The 19,800-nt window shown below is 37.9% G+C and overlaps 1 protein-coding gene across 4 annotated transcripts in view; it reads left to right on the plus strand.

Moving 5' to 3' along the window:
• Nucleotides 1-328: 328 nt before the first annotated feature.
• Nucleotides 329-19,800, plus strand: part of TET2 (tet methylcytosine dioxygenase 2) — a 138,690-nt gene continuing 119,218 nt past the window's right edge. Inside the window, exons 1-2 of one of the 4 annotated variants that reach the window (XM_066387052.1) lie at nucleotides 344-685; nucleotides 9,323-9,391. The gene's annotated coding sequence lies outside the window, so the exon portion shown is untranslated. Of the gene's footprint in view, nucleotides 686-9,322; nucleotides 9,392-19,800 lie in introns of all 4 variants that reach the window. The other 3 variants (XM_066387053.1, XR_010751719.1, XM_066387051.1) reach the window with 3 other exon arrangements.

Here is a 19,800-nt window from a genome sequence, read left to right on the forward strand (position 1 = left end):
TAATCTGGGGTCTTGCATCGTCGTGCCAGACACCCACGCCACGTCCCCCTGCGCGCCTGTCCCGCGCCTTCCCCCGGGTTTGAGACGCGTCCGAGGTCCCCGGGTGCCCCGAGTCCGGCCGCGGCGCCCGGGGGCTGGACCTTCCCCCGCGCCGCCCCGCCGGGCGCGCCGCTCCGCCCGCTCCGCTCGCTGCGCAGCGCGAGGGCGACCCAGGACCGCGCGCCCCAGAGTCCGGCCCCGGGTGCCGCGGCCTTGGTGCGGGACGCCCCGGCTGGGGGGGGGGTGACTCCCTGGGAGAGGGGGCAGAGGGCCCCAGGGCGGCGGCGGCGGCCGGCGGAGGAGGCGGAATCCGGGCGGAGGAGGCGGGGGGAGGAGGCCGGGCAGCGGCGTGCGGAGACGGCGGAGGAGGAGAGCTCGGGCGGCCGCCGCCTCCCCGCGAGCGCCGCGCGCCCAGGCCCGGCTGGCATGCGAGTCACGTCCGCCCCCTCGGCGCGGCCGCCCCGAGACGCCAGCCCCGCCGAGTGATGAGAACAGACGTCAAACTGCCTTATGAATATTGATGCGGAGGCTAGGCTGCTTTCGTAGAGAAGCAGAAGGAAGCAAGATGGCTGCCCTTTAGGATTTGTTAGAAAGGAGACCCGACTGCAACTGCTGCATTGCTGCGAGGCTGCGGGACGAGAACGAGGTCAGAGCGCTTCTCTTTTGCCGCGAAACTCTCCCTTTCCTCTCCCCTTCGCTTTCTCTCGGGCTTCCAGGGACGGGGCAGCAAACCCCACAGTGTCACCCACAAATACCAAGAGGGAAAAGGGAAGCTTCACAAATTACTGGAGCCTCTTCAACATGGCTGACAAATAATAGTTTTAATTCCCCCCCTTCCTTAAACCTATAGTTCTGTTTTCTTCTCTCTTCTGCTATTGCTCGTCTACTTCGAACCCGGAAAAGTTACCTTTGTGACTTCCACCAGTCGGTTTCCCGGTCCTTTATCCTCAAGGAAGTGATTTTTCTCTGCTTTCCTTTCTAAAATAGTTCAGCTTTGGGGGGCACTGCGTTTCCCTCGCAGCCCCCCACCTCCCCTCGTTGGTGTTAAGTCAGACGGGACTCGGGTCCATCCCAGCCCACCCCAGAAAGAACACTGACGGGTTCCGACTCTTTTATCTGCTGTCGCTCAGGGTCTGGGTCTCGGTCTGCTCGCCTCTTCTCCTCCCGTGTCCTCTTTTTTGGGGACGTATGAGCGAGTGTCACGGGGAGTGAAACTGGAGTACACTAAGTGGGGTTTTTTGTTTTTTTTTCCCCTTAGTCCGCGCGTTTTGTTAGTGGCGCCGAGTGAGGAAAGAATAGTTTCTCTGTTCCCCCAAACAAGACCAGAACCCACTTTCTCAGGGTACATCAGCTCCGTGATGGGCTGTGCCCTGCAGCCTGGCGAGTGTGTGTAAGAGAATTTGTGGGCAAATCTGTGTCCTGGCTTTGTGCTTCTCCCGAATCCGCTCCGTTGGGCTCCCCGGTAAGTGACAGGCAGACACAAAGGCAGGCGCAGGCCCGGGGAGGGGGCAGACGGGAGGGGGAGCGTGGAGAGTTGGAAGACTGCAAGGTCAGGGGCGCCGAAAGAAATGAAACCCAATCCCAGCAAAGAAACAGAGAAGTAGAGAGCAGATTTTTAACAGTCCGGTCCAAATTTCTCTTTTTCTCTTGGCTGCTCTCTTTTCTCGGGTCTTTTATCTCTCTGCCTTTCTCTCTCTTCTCTTCCTCCCCCTTCTCCTGCTCCACACACACACTTGAATCTTGATGAATCTCTTCACTGGGGCTGCTGGTCTAGTGTTAATAAGCTAACAGAGTTTCTATGGAGAGTTTTCTACCTATGGCAAAATAAAGTGTGGCCTGGATAGGCTCTCCGGGAAGGTCGACGATAAAATACGTTATTTGCTGGCTGTTGCTTACATGACATACTTTTAATTGCATTAAGTGATTTCACCCTCTTCCCCTAGTGTTTAGGAACTGAAAGAAGGGTTATTTTCTAGTTGTTTGCTTAAAATTTAGTGAAAAAATTTTGCAGATGCTTGTCTAGGGAGTTGGATACATATATGAATGTCAAGTCTTAAATCATATATTATAATTTTCTCTCTCCAGTCAGGGTTAGTAATGGTAGGTCCAAATCCAGAAATAATCATCAACAAATGATCTATCATAAAAGTAAGATTGTATCTTAGGGGAAGTTGAGATGTACAAGAAAAAGATCAATTTTGTTTGGTTTAAGGTTGTGACTATTGTTGCCTGGCTAATGAAATTGTTATATTTGCATTTTAATGGAAAGTTAAAGTACTGGATGTGAGTTATATTCTTTTACATATTTGCATGTGTGTTTCATTATAGGTTTGAAATAGAATGTAAATTTCAACACAGTAGATATTGATCTTCTTAATGTTATTAAACAGAAGTGTTAGTGAAGGGTTGGAAAGTCAAGCTTAAGTTCATAAGACATGTATATGATGATTAAAAGATGGACAGAAGAAAACGCATGATAATAGACATTACTGAATAAATAAGATTTCTGAAATGATTTGTCCTCAGTAGTTCATGTTGTAACTCTATTTTGATCTCTGAAGAAACAGTTACCATAAGTTTGCTTTAATCATTGATACAAGAGGTTGTTTCCCATGGGCAAGGGACAAGTATTACTCATCTATGTGGAATAGAAACAGCTCAGATGATTAGATAGTTCTGATAAAACATTAAAGAGAAAACAGGAATTTAGCATAATGCTTACTATTTGCTGAGAAAACCATGATTAATTATTCCAGCAGTTCAGAATTAAAAATAAACAATTCATTTTGCTTACAGACTAGTATCTAACTACTTTGGGGGGACTTTTCAAATATGGCATATACTGTCTTCAAGTTATTAAAATAATAATAGATACAGTATTTTCCACTCACATTGATAAATAAGACTACTTATATTAGTTAATTTTAATTTGGACCATGAAGGCTTGTTCTTTTTTTTTTTTTTAATTTTATATATTGACTTTAGAGAGAGGAAAGAGAGAAATCAAGGGAGGTATGGGAAGCATCAACTCTGTAGTAGTTGCTTCTTGAATGTGCCTTGACCCCACAAGCCTGGGGTTTCAAACCAGTGACCTCAGCATCCCAGGGTGACAATTTATCCACTGTGCCACCACAGGTCAAGCATGGCTTCTTCTTTTCTATCATCAAATTTAGACTCTTGTTATTTTATGCATCCTATTTGCATGCTGAAAATAGCTGCTAATTTATGTTTTATGAGAGCCTCAGTGATTATAAGATCTGCATATTACTCACCAATCTGAACAAAATACCACTTTCCTTTGTTAGAAAAGACAAATCACTTGAATCATTATGTAGCAGATAGTTTGTAATAAAAGACATAACCTCAGTTCTTCATTTACCATATCTGTGAGAGTTAGTACTACCTGGATTATCTAAAAATTTCATAGATAGAACTGTCGTGTGTAATTGATTAAGGGGAGTGATGGCAGACAAGCACAAGATAGATAGTTTTTCTTTAATAACAGTATTGTTTCACTTATTTTCTTACAGAATTAATAGTTACTGAGAAGTGAACTCAGAATGAGGAAAGTCCCCTTCCTTTGTTTAAATTCACACATTTACGAAACTGTTCCTTTCTTGATGCTTTAACTGGATTTGACATTGTGCTGGTCCATGCCAGTAGCCAGAGAGACGGCTAGGATTTTGATGAGTGGCACATGGGCCTAGACCTTGGCAAGTCAACATCACTTCCAGAGCAAGTGAAATGCACCTGTGGAAGACTTGTTGTGACAGACTTCCAAAGTCCTGCTTGGGCACTGGATTTGTATTAGGTAATAAAAATTGCAGTTAATGTTTTGGTTTCACTTGCTGAAGTTAGAATTTCTCTATCAGTCTCTCCAAGACTCCACCCATACACAGTGCTGTAAGCCAAATGTCACCATTGAAATCTATTTCCTTACTCGCTGACCTCATTAAAAAGCCCTGATGATTCATTCACAGACACACCTAGGCAGAAACTCTTATTTTGCTTCTTGCCCCAAATGCAAATTGGTAAAATTTTATGAGATCTTATGAAGTTACCTTGAAATAAAATGTCTTCAAAAGCTATGGATGTTTGACATTCTAGAATGTCTGATACTTAGGAATATTAGTTCTGCCTTTTTGTGCTCTTAATGGCTTCTACACAAGTGCAATTGTTGCTATTGCAACTTAATGGAGTTTAATAGTCTTACTTAGCATCTCAAATAACTAGAGGAAGTTTTCTTAGTTTTATAAACAACCATACCACTGTTTTTGCTATAATTGTTTTCTATCATGAGGACAGGTTAAACCCTGGACCAGCAGACAGGGTTGGTTCATCAAAATTATATTTTTCTCAATTATTATGCCATACTGCACAGTAGTTCTTAAGAGTAGTAATGGCACCACAAGCAGTAGCAGGAAAATCTCACAAGCCAGCTTCACAATTGGAGCCTTCACTGTGGGAGACTCAGGTTGCCAAGTAGAGCCAGTGGTTATCTTGAAACTGTGTTGGAGAACACAACCACAAATGATTTTGCCAAATATACAGTATTAACTTGGTCTGGATCTCCAGTTTCTATTCTGACTCATTGCAAAATCTCAGTGAATACTGTGGTATTATTTTAGGAGATTATGAAGTCCATCTGTTGGTTTAGTATATTGTAGGAGTGAAGAGTTCCAGAAGGGGAGAGGGTAAAGTGAGCACTCAAATAAAAAAATAATTATAGCTACCTACTCAATTCCAGCAATATTCTGATCCTACATTGTATATTGCAGAAAATCACTGACTTTAGATATGTAATCTTTTGTCAATAAAATGAATTTTGATTGCCCATTCCAAGATAGAAAATTCTATCAGCTTTGACTTATGTTTTCTCTACTTGCCATGAAATGCTATTAAATATGCCAGGCTTCAAGAAATAGAAAAAGATAGTAGGTGGATTTTCAGTACTTTCATTAAAAATAAATTCAGTGATAATGTCAACCTGTCTGCAGTCTTGAGTTTAGAACTCAGTATTTTATACTTACAGGGGTTGTTACCCAAACTGACTTGAAAGCAAGCTCCAAATAATCTGAGAATTAAATTAAGAGATGTGAATAAATTGGGATGAAATGTTTTTGAAGGACAATATAGAACAAAAAATGAACTGGTTGCTTCACAGAAAATACTATATTTTTTAAAAATTAGATTTATATCTGTTGATAGAGTATTAAATCTCATTTCTATGTCTTTTTGTTCCCTAATAGAACCTAGTGGTAGCTTAGTCAAGATTAAATGAATGGGAGGGTAGTGCGGGTGGGGGGAGGTGTGAAGGTGGTCAATGGGTACAAACTTCCATTTGTAAAATGAGTAAGTTCTGGGATGTAATGTATAACATGGCCACTGTAGTTAATAATATGGTGGTGTATATTTAAAACTTGCTAAGAGAGTAGATCATAGAAGTTCTCACCACATGCGTACACACAAAAATTATAACTATGTAAGGTAAGTGATGTATTTACTAACTTTATTGTGGTAACCATTTTCTAATATATATACACATATATCAAATCATTATATTGTCCACCTTAAACTTACACAATGTTTTATGTCAGTTGCACCTCAATAAAAACTGGAAAAATATTTAATGAATGACAGAACTAGCAAAATAAATGTTATTTAATTAGGACATGTGTAATATATTCTCAATCATAAGAGAAAAATAATGTAAAAGGTCTTGGTGATGACAATAGTAATGATGGTACTTTTTTCTTAAATGTAACTTCTAAAGTCATCCATTGTCGGCCCTGGCCGGTTGGCTCAGCAGTAGAGCGTCGGCCTGGCATGCGGGGGACCCGGGTTCGATTCCCGGCCAGGGCACATAGGAGAAGCGCCCATTTGCTTCTCCACCCCCCTCTCCTTCCTCTCTGTCTCTCTCTTCCCCTCCCGCAGCCAAGGCTCCATTGGAGCAAGGATGGCCTGGGCACTGGGGATGGCTCCTTGGCCTCTGCCCCAGGCGCTAGAGTGGCTCTGGTCGCGGCAGAGCGACCCCCCGGAGGGGCAGAGCATCGGCCCCTGGTGGGCAGAGCGTTGCCCCTGGTGGGCGTGCCAGGTGGATCCCGGTCGGGCGCATGCGGGAGTCTGTCTGACTCTCTCCCCCCCGTTTCCAGCTTCAGAAAAATACAAAAAAAAAAAAAAAATTAAAGTCATCCATTGTCCACATACAGTTAGTAAATTAATACTGGGATTACATACTCTTACTTAAATTTTTTATTGAGATACTTTTAGATTCATATGGAGTTGTAGGAAATAATACTCATTGGGCATGTACATTCTGCTTCATTTTTTCCAGTAGTAACATTTGCAAAACTGTAGTATAATATCACAACCAGCATATTGACATTGATAGAGTCTACCATCTTATTCAGATTTCCCCAATTTGTTTCTATACCATTCTATCACATGATCAGATATTTTAAAACTATTTTCCTGGAAACAAATGTTAAACAGAGTTCTACTTCATCAGTCATGTGATTGTGTTAACATGACTTATCAAAATATACCTCAGAATAAGTTTTTCTTTACTTAAATGTTTTTTTGCATAAATGCCTTTGTGTTCAAAATAGATTAAGTTGTGTTAATGGTTTATGATATTGTAAGATAGGTCATTTAATTTTCATCACAAATGTAGAGATAGGTGTTATTACATATCATCCGCATCTCAGGTAAGAAAGCTGAAGCGGAGTGAGGTAAAATAACTTGTCCAAGTTTCTACAGCCAGTAGATGGCTTAGCTAAGATGGGAAGTTAGGCATCCTGTCTCGAGAGCTCATTTACCCACTGTGCTGTGTAGCCTCATTACTATTAAGAATAAAAGTGTAGCTATAATGTAGGCTACATAGGGAAAGTCATAAAAGAAGACTTAATTCATAGTTTTCTATGCAGAAACTTGTGTTTGAATACTCATAGCAGCATTACTAATAATTTTCAAAAATTGGAATTACCCAGATGTCCATATATACATAAACTGTAGTGTATATTCATACAATGGAATATTATTCAGCAATAAAAAAATGGATTACTGATACATGCTACAACACAGGTGAACCTTGAAAGAAGTAGGAAAAGGTCACATACAGTATGATTCCACTGATATGAAATGTCCAAAATAGTCACATTTAAAGAGACTAAAGTAGATTAGTAATTGCTAGGGGCTGGAGACAAGGGAAAGGGGACTCACTCACTGCCAATCAACATGAGGTTTCTTGTAGGGATGTTGAAAATATTCTACAACTAGATAGTAATGATTGTACAACTCTAAAAGACCCTGAATCATATACTTTATAGAGTGGATTTTATTTTATGTTGATGATATCAATAAAGTTTTGATAAAAACGCATACCATTGATAATCTATGTGACTTTCAGAAAATATCTCCTGTCTTATGCAAAGAAATGTAGGTACTGTTTGAATTTACTTGTGTGAGGCTAAGGATATTTTTCTAGAAATGTGATGCCATCAAGTTTTATGTAGTTGCCTTTCTCTCATAGATGAAAAGAAGAAGGATACTTAATTACACAAAAGTTTACCATTGTTTTTAGTGATGAATGTGAACCCTTAGGACTTCTCTGAGATGATTCATTTGACAGGTGATAGGTTACATGACTTGGTGAACAGGGCTTAATATATAATTGCAAGAAACTTTTCTCATGTATATTCAGTTACTTAGCCATTTTCCAGTTAATTCAGGAGATGCAACCCAAATGTTAAAAGGAATGGCTAAAACTGCTGCCAAGTGTGTAGCTTAAAATTAAAATGACAAAACATTTCTTGCGCTTAAGCAAAGAATTCTGTTTCTGTGTACTGATACTGTAGTACATTATAGACGTAAAATAGGGTTGCGAAAGAAATTGCTCTGCCACAGTCTTCATGATGCCAGGATGAAGTGAAGAAAAGTTAGGGTCAGAATGTTGATGGCTCTCCCATGTTTTACAGCACATGGCCACAGTCTTTACAGACACCAACAGAATTTTTCCAAACTTATTAATAATAAAATGAGTAGAGACTTTTAGGACTAGTCCCTGTGAAATTAGGACTTAGAGTTTTGTACACACAGGTGAATTACTTGGGGTTGGTTTATTTGAATTTCTAACTTTATGTAATTCTAGATACCAGACATTCTTCTTGTTGAGTAATGCTTATCTCTCTTCTTATACTGATGAGAATGTTGGATTGCTGCCAGTTGGATCCCATAGCTTGGGGCCATGAGTGATAACTGGGGGGGGGGGGGATCAATGATCATTGAAGCATTCTGCTTTAATAATGTATACCTGTTATTCTACTCAATAAGGAGATGTCTTGGCTTTATACAATTACTGTGATCATTACTTTTTCAAGGAAGAACTGTGGAAATGACCCAGAATTTGACTTCTTAAGAGAATGATTATGGTGATTCTTGTAGGTATGTTGTATATTTGTGACAGGCATAAGTTAGACGCTCAGGTTAGAACCTTTAACCCATCAAGAAGTTGACATATTGATGATAATGGAAGCAATAGGTGGAATATAGGTCTGGTCCTACTTATGGGAGAAATGAGTAGCTTACTTGTACTTACCCTTTCTTGTTTTCTCTTAACACTAACACTTTGTGAAAAACTTCAGCTGACTACTTTAACAGATTTTTATACAAGTATCTTCACAATATTCAAAGGAGTGCTCAGTGGGTTTGAGTGTAGTACTCCATCTTTGCTTTTTTAATGCACTTCTAAAAATTATAATCCTTTTAGCCTGACCAAGTAGTGGCACAGTGGATAGAGCATCAACCTCTGGGATGCTGAGGACCCAGGTTCGAAACCCCGAGGTCGCCAGCTTGAGTGCGGCTCATCCGGCTTGAGCCCGGGTTCACCATCTTGAGCGTAGGGTTATCAGCTTGAGTATGGGATATTGACATGACCTCATGGTCACTGGCTTGAGTGGGGAGTGAGGGGTAAGAGGTCATTGGCTTGGCTGGAACCTCCCGGTTAAGGCATATATGAGAAGCAATCAATAAACAACTAAAGTGCCTCAAGTATAAGTTGATGCTTCTCATCTCTCTCCCCTCCTGTCGGTCTCTCTCTGTCACACTAAAAAAAAATAAAATAAAAATTTAATCCTTTCAAACAAATTAGATATATAGAAAATAGGATATATTTATTTGTGTTTATGTTTTTAGCATTGATTTTTATAAATAATTACTACAGAAGATACACTGTATTAAAAAACAAACAAACAAACAGAAAACATAAGGCTGTGAATTTTTGCAGATGGACTGCTCTCACCAGAGAGCGAAATTATCTATGATCAGCTGTAGACTCAAGTGATCTTCCATTAAGGTATGACATAAATAGTATTGATATTTTTTATTTGCTACTTTTATTATTTAGAGAATTTCACAGTTCTGTGGATGCTGCTAAAAATGATAATTCTAATTACTCTTGTCATGTCTCATTAGCTGTTGCCATAACCTGCCTTATCAAGTCACTTATTTTCTTGATAGAGTAATAAATCTAGTGTCTATGTCCAGATTATACTTTAATGGAAACTACTCACCCAACTCTAAGGATGGGTTTTTGTTGTAGTTTCCTCAAGTTGGTATATTTTTTGTCTTGCAATATAGAATAGGCTTAAATGCCATATTTCCCCATGTATAAGACGCTCCCATGTATAAGACGCACCTTGATTTTGAGACCCCGAAATTTGAAAAAAAAAATATTACATGAAGTTATTGAACTCAAGTTTTATTCATTATAAAACTCATACAACTCCTCATCACTGTCAAAACTCCCATCTGTTAGCTTGTCCTCCTCTGTGTCTGATGACAGATCAGTCTTCATATATTGCCTCGTCTTCAGTTCTATCTATGGCATTTGAAATGCCACAAACACCATATAAGACCCATCCAGTTTTCAGACCCCAATTTTTTCCAAAAAAAGGTGTGTGTTATACATGGGTAAATACGGTAATGATAGTGAAACCCAGAGCATATAACATGAGCTGAGTTATTCCTTATTTTTTTCTTCCCTGTCTGCATTAAGAAACAAGGGCATCTTTAAAATTACCTTAATTATTAGTTTTGCTGCTTCTAAAGGAAAGCAGCAGAGCCTGAAAATAATACAAAGCTATCACACCCAGATTCCATCCCTAATATACTCTTGTTCCTATTAATTTATTTCTTAATCTGTTTGTTCTCTCAGCACTTTTTCCATTTTTGTTTGAAGTCTCTTACTTTGAAGTTATAGATTTTTTATATTTGCCATGGGCTATAAAATTCTCTCAATTCTTTTATAACCTTTCATGATTTTTGCATTAAATGGATTGCTTTTAGACACTCTCTAATTAGTTTGGATAATTATTAGCTTTTTATTTGTTTTACTGCATACTTCGTAACAGAACAAGAAGTCATTCTGCAATTAAAGTGTGATAGTTCATAAAATTAAAGTGCGCTTCTTAAAAAGTAAATTCATTTTTCAAACATTAATTCATTTACATTTATATTTTAATGTACCAAACATAACCATGACAGGAGAAATACTATAAATGGATACTTTTCAAACGTGAGGAAAGAGAAATCCTCCAAACTAAAAATACTCACCACATATATTATTTGTTTTAGTGAAAGGAGAAGCAGGTACATTTTAGCAGGAAAGCACATATTAAACTTTGTACTCTAGATTTAATCTATCTATGTTCTAATTCAGCCACCAAAATGTTGTTTTCTCCTAGGAAGGCAGAATATTTATACTTGACATTAAGAAACAGTTATATTTAATTTTTGAATGTCTACCACATTGTTGCTTGGGGAAAACAAAGCTAATAGATATTTTGCTATAAAGACTTACCTTTTTAATGGTTATCCCTTGATTTTGTGTTTCTACTGAAAATCAAAATTGGAAAGGACATTTGATTATTGACTTTGGTAACTAAATGTTCAGTATTTTGAAATTTAACCTGTTTACTCTTTAGTGTGATTCTTAGTTAAAGTAGGGAATTTATAGACACTTACAGAAAATGGGTAATATCTAATTTAAAAACCATTTTATTATGTGTATAAGAAATACAGTACAAGGAATTTTTAAAGAAATGACTTAAAACCCATGCTTCAGATTTTGTTGCAGAGTATTTTCAAATTATTTTTTATTTATTCATTTTAGAGAAGAGAGACAGAGAGAGAGAGAGATAGAGAAAGAGAAAGAGAGAGAAGGGGGGAGGAGCAGGAAGCATCAACTCCCATATGTGCCTTGACCAGGCAAGCCCAGGGTTTTGAACTGGCGACCTCAACATTCCAGGTCGATGCTTGATCCACTGCGCCACCACAGGTCAGGCATTACAGAGTATTTTAAGAAACAGAAGTTTAATTTACTACTGATAGTTTTGCTTTATTTATTTATTGCATTGTTATATATTGTCATGTTTTAAATAATTCTGAAGGTTATGGGAAACTTTTCATATTCAGGGGTAAAAAAAACCAAAGACAAAAAAATCCCCAAAACTTAGTTGGGGACATTATTGGTAAGAATTTAGCTTCTTTAAGGAATGAATTTGTTTCCTGTTCACAAATTCATTGTAAAATATAAATTAAATGTAGATGTGGGTGAAATTTTTAATAAAAAGACAGGCAAAATACTAAATTGTGTTTCTGTTCACCCAAACAAAACCATTGGCTGTCAGTTGTCACTTTGCAAACCATTTGCCTACTTAGTATGTCTCCAGTGGTGTGTAATTCCTTTCATAATATTTCAGTCCACACTGAAGTAAATAAGCAAATAAAAAGAAGTCGTCTTAGGATGAGAGCAGACACAAAGTGCATTCAGAATACATCGATGAAATTACAGAAGTCACCTTAAATTTAATTAGGTAGGGAAGTTAATTTTGATGCTCTCTTTAGGTCAGGAATTACTTAAAGAAGGAAAGAAATGCAGTAGAGATTGGTCACTTCATCCAGTTCTTCCATGCAGTGATTATTTTTTGGGGGGAGGGGAGGGAGGTGAAAGGGAGAAAAGCAAGAAAAAGAAAGAAATCACCTTTAGAGATAATTTATTGACGTTTATATGCTCCTTCGGGGGGCCAAAAAAATGGAAGGTTTTTCTTTGGAGCTTGTTGATGCTTTCTCGCCTTCCGATTACACGCAGTCACGTCAACATTTGACACGTGGGTGCCCTGAGCATGGCAGTGCTATTTACAAACACCATCCGAGGATTCCAGAGGCTCTTATGTAACAGCTGAGAGAGTACAGGGCTTTGTGTGTCTGTGGGCGGAGGAATCAAACAGTTTAATTCATAGTCCGGGAGCCCTTGTCTGGCTCTGACAGGGTCATGAACCAAAGATCAAGGTGTCTAGGTCAGGATTCACCCACTCAATAAGCTGTTTTTCTACCAAAGCCTCAAAGGCTGTGCCTTAATATAGGTTTGATCTGTTTTTAAGTCCTGCAGCCAGCTATGCCAGACTTCTTCCTGATTTAGGAAAATGTGGGCAGATTGTGCCTTGGTTCTGGTTGTAATTACAGGGCCACTGTGTCTGAAGTGCACGTGCCTGCAGCCCAGTCTCACAAATGCTCTTTTTTTAAGTGGATTTTCATATGTGTAAGCATCTTCAATATGAGGAAATTCATAATCCAGCTTGCTGAGCTAGACACTCCAACCACAGATTACTCAAGAAAATGGTTGTTTAAGCACCTCCCCTTTCTACCCCACACCCATCTTCCCCCCCTCCCTTCCCAGTTCCCCATCGCCACACTCCCTCAGCTTTCCTCCAGTTTCAATTCCATATCAAGACTTGAGTTAAAAATCTTTTTTTAGGTGTTTATACTTAGAGAATTGTTTTTTCCTTTCCCAGATTGTTTTTTATTTATGTTTATCAATAAAAGGAAAGTCTTGAGTTAAAAAAATAATAAAGCATCAAGAATTTAAATGTCTAATCCTATGTATGTGTTATATGTTTCCTGGTGCTTTTCATTGTAAATCGTAAGATAAAAGATGACTGGTTGGAATATTTAAAATACAAGTAAAAAATTTTTTTTAAGAACTCATTTATTGATTTTCCAGGGTTGTGGGTGGGTGAGCGAGAATATCAACTCATAGTTCCTTCACTTTTGTTATTCCTTGCTTGCTTGTCGTATGTGACCAGGAAGCCCCAGGGTTTCAAACGGGTGACTTCAGCATTCCAGGTCAATGCCACCACAGGCCAAGTTAACATAGGAGTAAATTTTGAGTTCTTTTTATATTGTATATTAGCTGGGTATCATAATCGATTATCCAAAAATACAACTCTTTTTGCGTAACAAAGAATTGAAATTAGATCATTGAAAAATAAAACTTGTTAATTAAAAAATAGGTCTATTTGAACTTTTCTTTCCTAGAATATTAATCTATTTATCTGTCTAGTAATTATACTACCTTTCTAGAAAGAGGAATGGTCAGAATCTTTGAAAAGCGGTAGTACTATGAAAGAAACGATTCCTGACCTGTGGTGGTGCAGTGGATAAAGTGTTGACCTGGAATGCTGAAGTTGCCAGGTCGAAACCCTGGGCGTCTGGTCAGTGCACATAGGACAAGCAACAACTAAGGTCAAGTAATGATGAGTTGATAATTTTCACTCTCCCCTCTGGAAAATCAGTAAATAAAATCTTTAAAAAAATGAATTTAACTCTTAAAAATGAAAGTTATTTTTTCAAGGGATAAACCAAGTAACAAATTTGTGCTAAGTAATAAAGAGAAATTTAATATGTTTAGTATAGGAAATTTAGGAAATTTAGTATATTTGGTATAAGAGAAATTTAGATCTGGAAAAATTTAGAGATTGTCCAAATCTAAATTTACATATGAGGTTTAGAAATCAGTTTTAATTATTAAACTTACTTAAATAAATTTAGCTGTTTAACATCTGAGTTTGTTTTCATTTGGAAGAAATTACCAAAAGAGCACCTCATTTAACTAATACAATGAAATCTAAGGATGGACGTTTTTTATATCTGTTGCTGAGTAAAAGTTTCTTCTAGATTTGAAAAGACATAACTTATTTAGTGTTTAACAATTCTAAGATTCTGTACATTTCTAATAAATTGAATTAAGATATGGTGAAAATAAATTATAGACTTTTTTTTGGAGAGAGAAAAACAGACAGGAAGGGAGAGAGGGATGAGAAGCATCAGTTCTTCTTTGCTGCTCCTTAGTTGTTCCTTGACTGCTTTCTCATATGTGCCTTGACTGGGGGCTCCAGCTGAAGCAGTGACCCCTTGCTCAAGGCAGTGACTTTAGGCTCAAGCCAGCAACCTTGGGCCTCATATCAGCGACCTTTGGGCTCAAGCTAGTGTTCATGGGGTCATGTCTATGATCCCATGCTCAATCTGGTGCCCCCTGTGCTGAAGTCGGCAGCCTCAGGTTTTGAATGTGGGTCCTCAGCATCCTAGGTCAACTCTCTATCCAATACACCACTGCCTTGTCAGGCTAAATTATAAACTTGAAAAGGTTCTTTTCATTTGCTTGTTTTATTACTGTGCTTTTCAATGTTTTGGTCTGAAGATGGCATATTTATCTTTTTCATGATGTAGGAGACAAGGGAGGCAGAGAGCAGGGTCTCTTCCCTTATAGTACTGCCCAAAGGGAGTACCCCAAGCCCAAGGCATAGTTATCTTAATCACTAGGCCCAAATAGTCAAAGTTTGTGTGAAATTACTTATGAGTATACTTTCCTGCTAAGAGCAGTGTCATGTCTGAACACTCTTAGGCTTTCACAAGAATCATCTTACCCTATACTGGAACATTAATATTGTCTCCTCTTCTTATACCTTTGATGGATAGATAGTAAATTATATGTGATATAAGCTAAAAGTGGTCAGAGTTTGATAAAAGCTGTTAAGTTAATGCATTTTTGCTAAGATATATTTTAATATAACTTTCATTTGACTATAATTTCACTTGAAGTGGCAAGCATGCAATAAAAATTGATTTATTTAATGAATGAACTATCTTCATAAAGATGAGACTAAGTGGTAATTGTCTCTATTATAAAATACCAAGAGTGTAGATTGAATATGAAATATACATACAAGAAGCAATGTGGAAACTTTAGGCTGTTTATCTCTTTAAAATTACTACTGAGTGTGTGTGTGTGTGTGTGTGTGTGTGTGTGTGTGTTGAACTTTTGATACATGACTTAAGTTCTCCTGGTAGAAATGGTTAATTAAACCATAGTCAAAACCGCTGTCTATGAATATAAAATGAAGAAATACTGATGTCATGCATTTTTGTCAGATATCATGAAGTTGCATGAAATTTTCAGGGTCTTTTGTATAAACTGCTTTTATATGGTTCTTTGAGAAGATAAAGAATCAAATATCAGCTCATATATAAAAGCATCTGTCTTGGTGATGTAAAGAGTGGCTCTAGGGTGTTCCCTCTTGCCAGGGAGTTCCAGGTCATCCTGATGCCTTCCCAGGTGGTCACGCAAACATGGCTTTAAAGTTTATACACAGAATTCTGAATACCGGTGATGTAACAAGGGAGGGAGGTGGAGAAGGACTAGTCTGTAGCTCATAAACTGTTTAATGACCTGGATCACGAATACTGATAAGGAATAAGGAAGCACAGATTGTAGTAAAACTTGACTGGGGGTGTAAGGGGGAAACATGGTAGATGCTTAAAAGAGGCTTTCCCCTAACACCCATCATTATTTATTTTAAACTATCATTACCACCCAAAAGAAGCTTTCTACTTTGAACTTAAAATAGTAGCACTTAACTGGGATGAGTGAGTAAGTGCTTTAGTATCCAAGGACTGGAGGTGATGAAGCTCTTAAGAGTCACTCTCTTTCATAACCAAGCTGACTCAGGCTCTTTCAGAAGTTACAGTAACTTAACCATCTCTAGTAATGTTACTGGGTACCTGCATATCATGTTACTACGTGCCAATACGGAGTTAGCGCTGCCATTTTCTCATTTTAAAATTGTTTCTCACCCATTATTTATTTTATTTCTGAAAGAATATTATTTCTACTGCATATAGAAATGATTTTCAAACTCACTGAGTGTTATAAGGCTACATTGCTTAACATTGTAATCTGTTTAAGAGCCTGTATCTGCAACAACATGGGGGGTGGGGCCTTCCTATCTGGTAAAATCATGATAAAAAAGAAAGAAAATGTAAATGATACTTTTGGAAAATATATAATAATAAAGTGGTGGTATACATGCAGCTAAATACCAGCAACGATGTTTACATGGAAAAGTGTCTAAAATAGTAAGAGGAAAATATGTAAAAAATGAGACTATAAAGAGTTTTCAATGTTCTTTTTCCCATTTATAACAAATTATCAAACACTTTTTTATTCACCTTTCTTTGGACTTTTAATGGTTTATTTATTTATTTTTGGACTGTGTGTTTAATTCTGTGTGCCTGTATGCTTGTGTTTGAATGTTTTTGTATTTTAGATTTGCTATGTAAAGTACAGATGTTTCCAGCTGCTTACAAGGTTTTGCTACTTGGAGTCCCACCATCTTCACTCCATCATTTTACTGTATTACCAGATTTTCAAAAATGCAGTACATTTTAAAACATAAAATCATAGAATGTTGTTGGCTGAAAGGGACTCTAGAGACTCTAATCTATCTGTTGCAATTACAAATGAGAAAATGGAGGCTTGGGAAGGGAGAGACAGTTGCCTCAAATTGCATAATAGAATATTTATCACTGATGATAGCCAATATGGAGTAAGTTTTTACATTGTGTTAAGCACCGTGGTAGGCACTTCCCAGAGATTATTTAATTCTCACATCACGTCTATTTTTGTTGGTGCTTTTATTATTTACTGAGGATGAAACTAGAATATGGAATTAAATAACTTTCCTCTGCATTTGGAGTTATTTTTGCCATCTTCCTATTTGCAAATTTATTACTAAACCCCATAAAGTATTTTACCATGCTTATTTGCCTTGCCTCTGTCCATTTCTCCTTTCCTCGCCCGTTCTTTTTCACTTTATTCTGTTGTGACTTGAATTTCTTTCTCCTTGGTGTTTTCACCTCTCTGACCTTTCTTTCCCATCCTCTTTTCTGCTTTTTACCATCTTTTCCACCAAAGGAACCTACCTACATTGCCTTCTTTCTAAAGGATCAAAATCAACTCCTGAACAGCTAGATGTCATCAAACACTGGTCTTTGGTGTTAGATTTAGTTTTAAATCCTGACTTTCCTTCTTATAAGCTGTGTATGTTCTTACTCAACATAGTAGCTTTAACCTCTCTGATCTGCTTCCCCAGCTGTAAAATGAGAGCAGCTAGTAAAACCTATCTCACAAATTGCTGAGACAGTCAGATGAGTTAACAGAGATCAAACATTTAGCATATTATTTGACAAAGTTGCAGTGATTGCATGAACTTTTGTTCACTTCTCCAGCATGTGTTGAACATCCATGTACTAGGGATGAAGAAAGCCATCATCCTTACCCTTGTGGAGTGTACAGACTACAGTATTAGGAAAGAATCAACACTGTGTTTTTTTAAAAAAAATCAAGTGAGATGGAAATCATAGGACTCACACTCTGGTCAAGTGAAGAATTTTCTAAGATGCTTCCAGCCCTTTGGTCAAAGATATGATTCTTCAAATGCCTGGATGGCCCTAGGTTCTACTACAATTGACATAGCTTTCGCATCTTTGGGGCCTGACAGAACTACGCAAGTCTAACAGCATAGTCTCTGAAGAATGCCTGTGGAGGAAGAGATAAAAGATTATTTCCATCTCCTTTATTGTTTCAATCAAGACAGAAACTGTAAGCCTATAGTTTCATGTGTTCACAATCATCTTTTACTGTCTTTATTAGGTAAAGTAAATGAAAAGATACAAGCTTGCTCAGAGGAATATAAAATGATAGCATGCACAATTTAAAAACTGCTAAGGAAGCCCTGGCTAGGTAAACTCATTTGGTTAGAGCATTCTCCTGCTATGCCAAGGTTGCAGGCTTGATCCTTAGTTAGGGCACATACAAGAATCAACCAATGGCCTGACCAGGCAGTGGTGTAGTGGATAGAGTGTTGGACTGGGACATGGAGAACCCAGGTTCAGAACTCTGAGGTCACCAGCTTGAGTGCAGGCTTGTCCAGCTTGAGTGCAGGCTCATCCAGCTTGAGCACGAAATCATAGACATAACCCTATGGTCGCTGGCTTGATCCCAAAGGTCACTGGCTTAAAGCCCAAGGTCGCTGGCTTGAGCAAGGGGTCACTCGCCTTGCTGTAGTCCCCCCCTCCCACCATCAAGGCACATATGAGAAAGCAATCAAATCAGTGAACAACTAAGGTGCCACAATGAAGAATTGATGCTTCTCATCTCTCTCCCTTTCTGTCTGTCCCCTCTCTCTGACTCTGTCTGTCAATAATAATAATAATAATCAACCAAAGAACACATAAATAAGTGAAACAACAAATCAGTGTTTCTCTCTCTCTTCTCCCCTTCCTCTCTCTCTGAAATCGATAAATTTAAAAAAATTGAAAAAAATATACTACTAAGGATTATAGGTGTTGCTTGTTCTTAGTGTGTTCTATACCTCACCTTAGGAACAGAAACAGACACCTGGCCTACTTTGCATAAAGATGGACAGTCTTGTTCTCCTTCCAGGAGCTTCCCATGGGAATGAAAATTCCTTACATGGTGTTACATAGGATTTGGGATGCATGTGAAAGATGTTTTGGAATCTCCCATAAGTTAACCGTTTAAAATATATCAGCTATTTGCGTGTCAGCAACTGTCTTCTTTCATCAAGACTTGAAGTTTTGTTGAGAGCCAAGATCCCATCTTGTGTGTTTGTTAAATCTCCCACAATAATTAGTGTGTAACCTAGTGCATAGCAGACCTTTAACACACATACATACCTACTTACTGATAACACTGTTGTTGTGTGTAGCTTGAAAATACTCTTGAGTGCTGTTGTAAGTCTGAACTATCATTTCTGCAAAATAAGGTACTCAAAATAGGTGTGTGTGACTGACCAAATTATTTTCTATAGTGACTTTTCAAAAATTACAAGGACATGGTAACAACAAAACCAAACAATTTTAAACAATACAATCAGAAGTAGGTCTTTATTCTCTCCTGTAGTAATACATTTAATCTTCAACATTACTAATGTCAGACCATACCTTTTTGACTTTCCATCATGTGAGTTGTGAAAATTAGTATTCCTTATTTCTATTTTCTTTTCTTGCCTTCTGACAACTTCTAAATTCTATATCATTGTTCTGTATTGCCAAGTTTATAATGTTTTAATTGTTCTGTACCTGTAGCTATTTCTCTTGTGCTTTGTTTGTTGCTCAATGCTAACTGAAAATAAAAAAATAAAAAAACAGCATTTATGATGTTGTGATAATAATAAAGTGCACTCTAATACCAAGTAGAATGCTTGAACATGTAGAGAAGGAAAAAATGATCCCAGAGCACTAAAACTTGGTTTGTCCCAGGGATAATGTTTTAAGCTTTAAGGTAAAATGGATTCCATTCTCTTAAATTTCTTTAATTTCTAAATATCGTGCAACAGTTTCGTTTTTTCACTTCTGCATTTAGATTTTCTTGCAAACTTTTATTTTTTCTTGAAAATTATTTCTACTTCTTGATAGAAGAGACATGTTTTTATCATATTACAGTGATTTTTTTCAATTTCTTAATTATGCTATTGGTGAATGAGATATACCTCTTTAAAATTATTATTCTCTATGCTCCCTGGTTTTAGTTCTGGATTAGAGTTTCTTTTCATTATTCTCCTG

The sequence above is a fragment of the Saccopteryx leptura genome, chromosome 5 (genome assembly GCF_036850995.1).
Source record: "Saccopteryx leptura isolate mSacLep1 chromosome 5, mSacLep1_pri_phased_curated, whole genome shotgun sequence".
Classification (NCBI taxonomy): domain Eukaryota; kingdom Metazoa; phylum Chordata; class Mammalia; order Chiroptera; family Emballonuridae; genus Saccopteryx; species Saccopteryx leptura.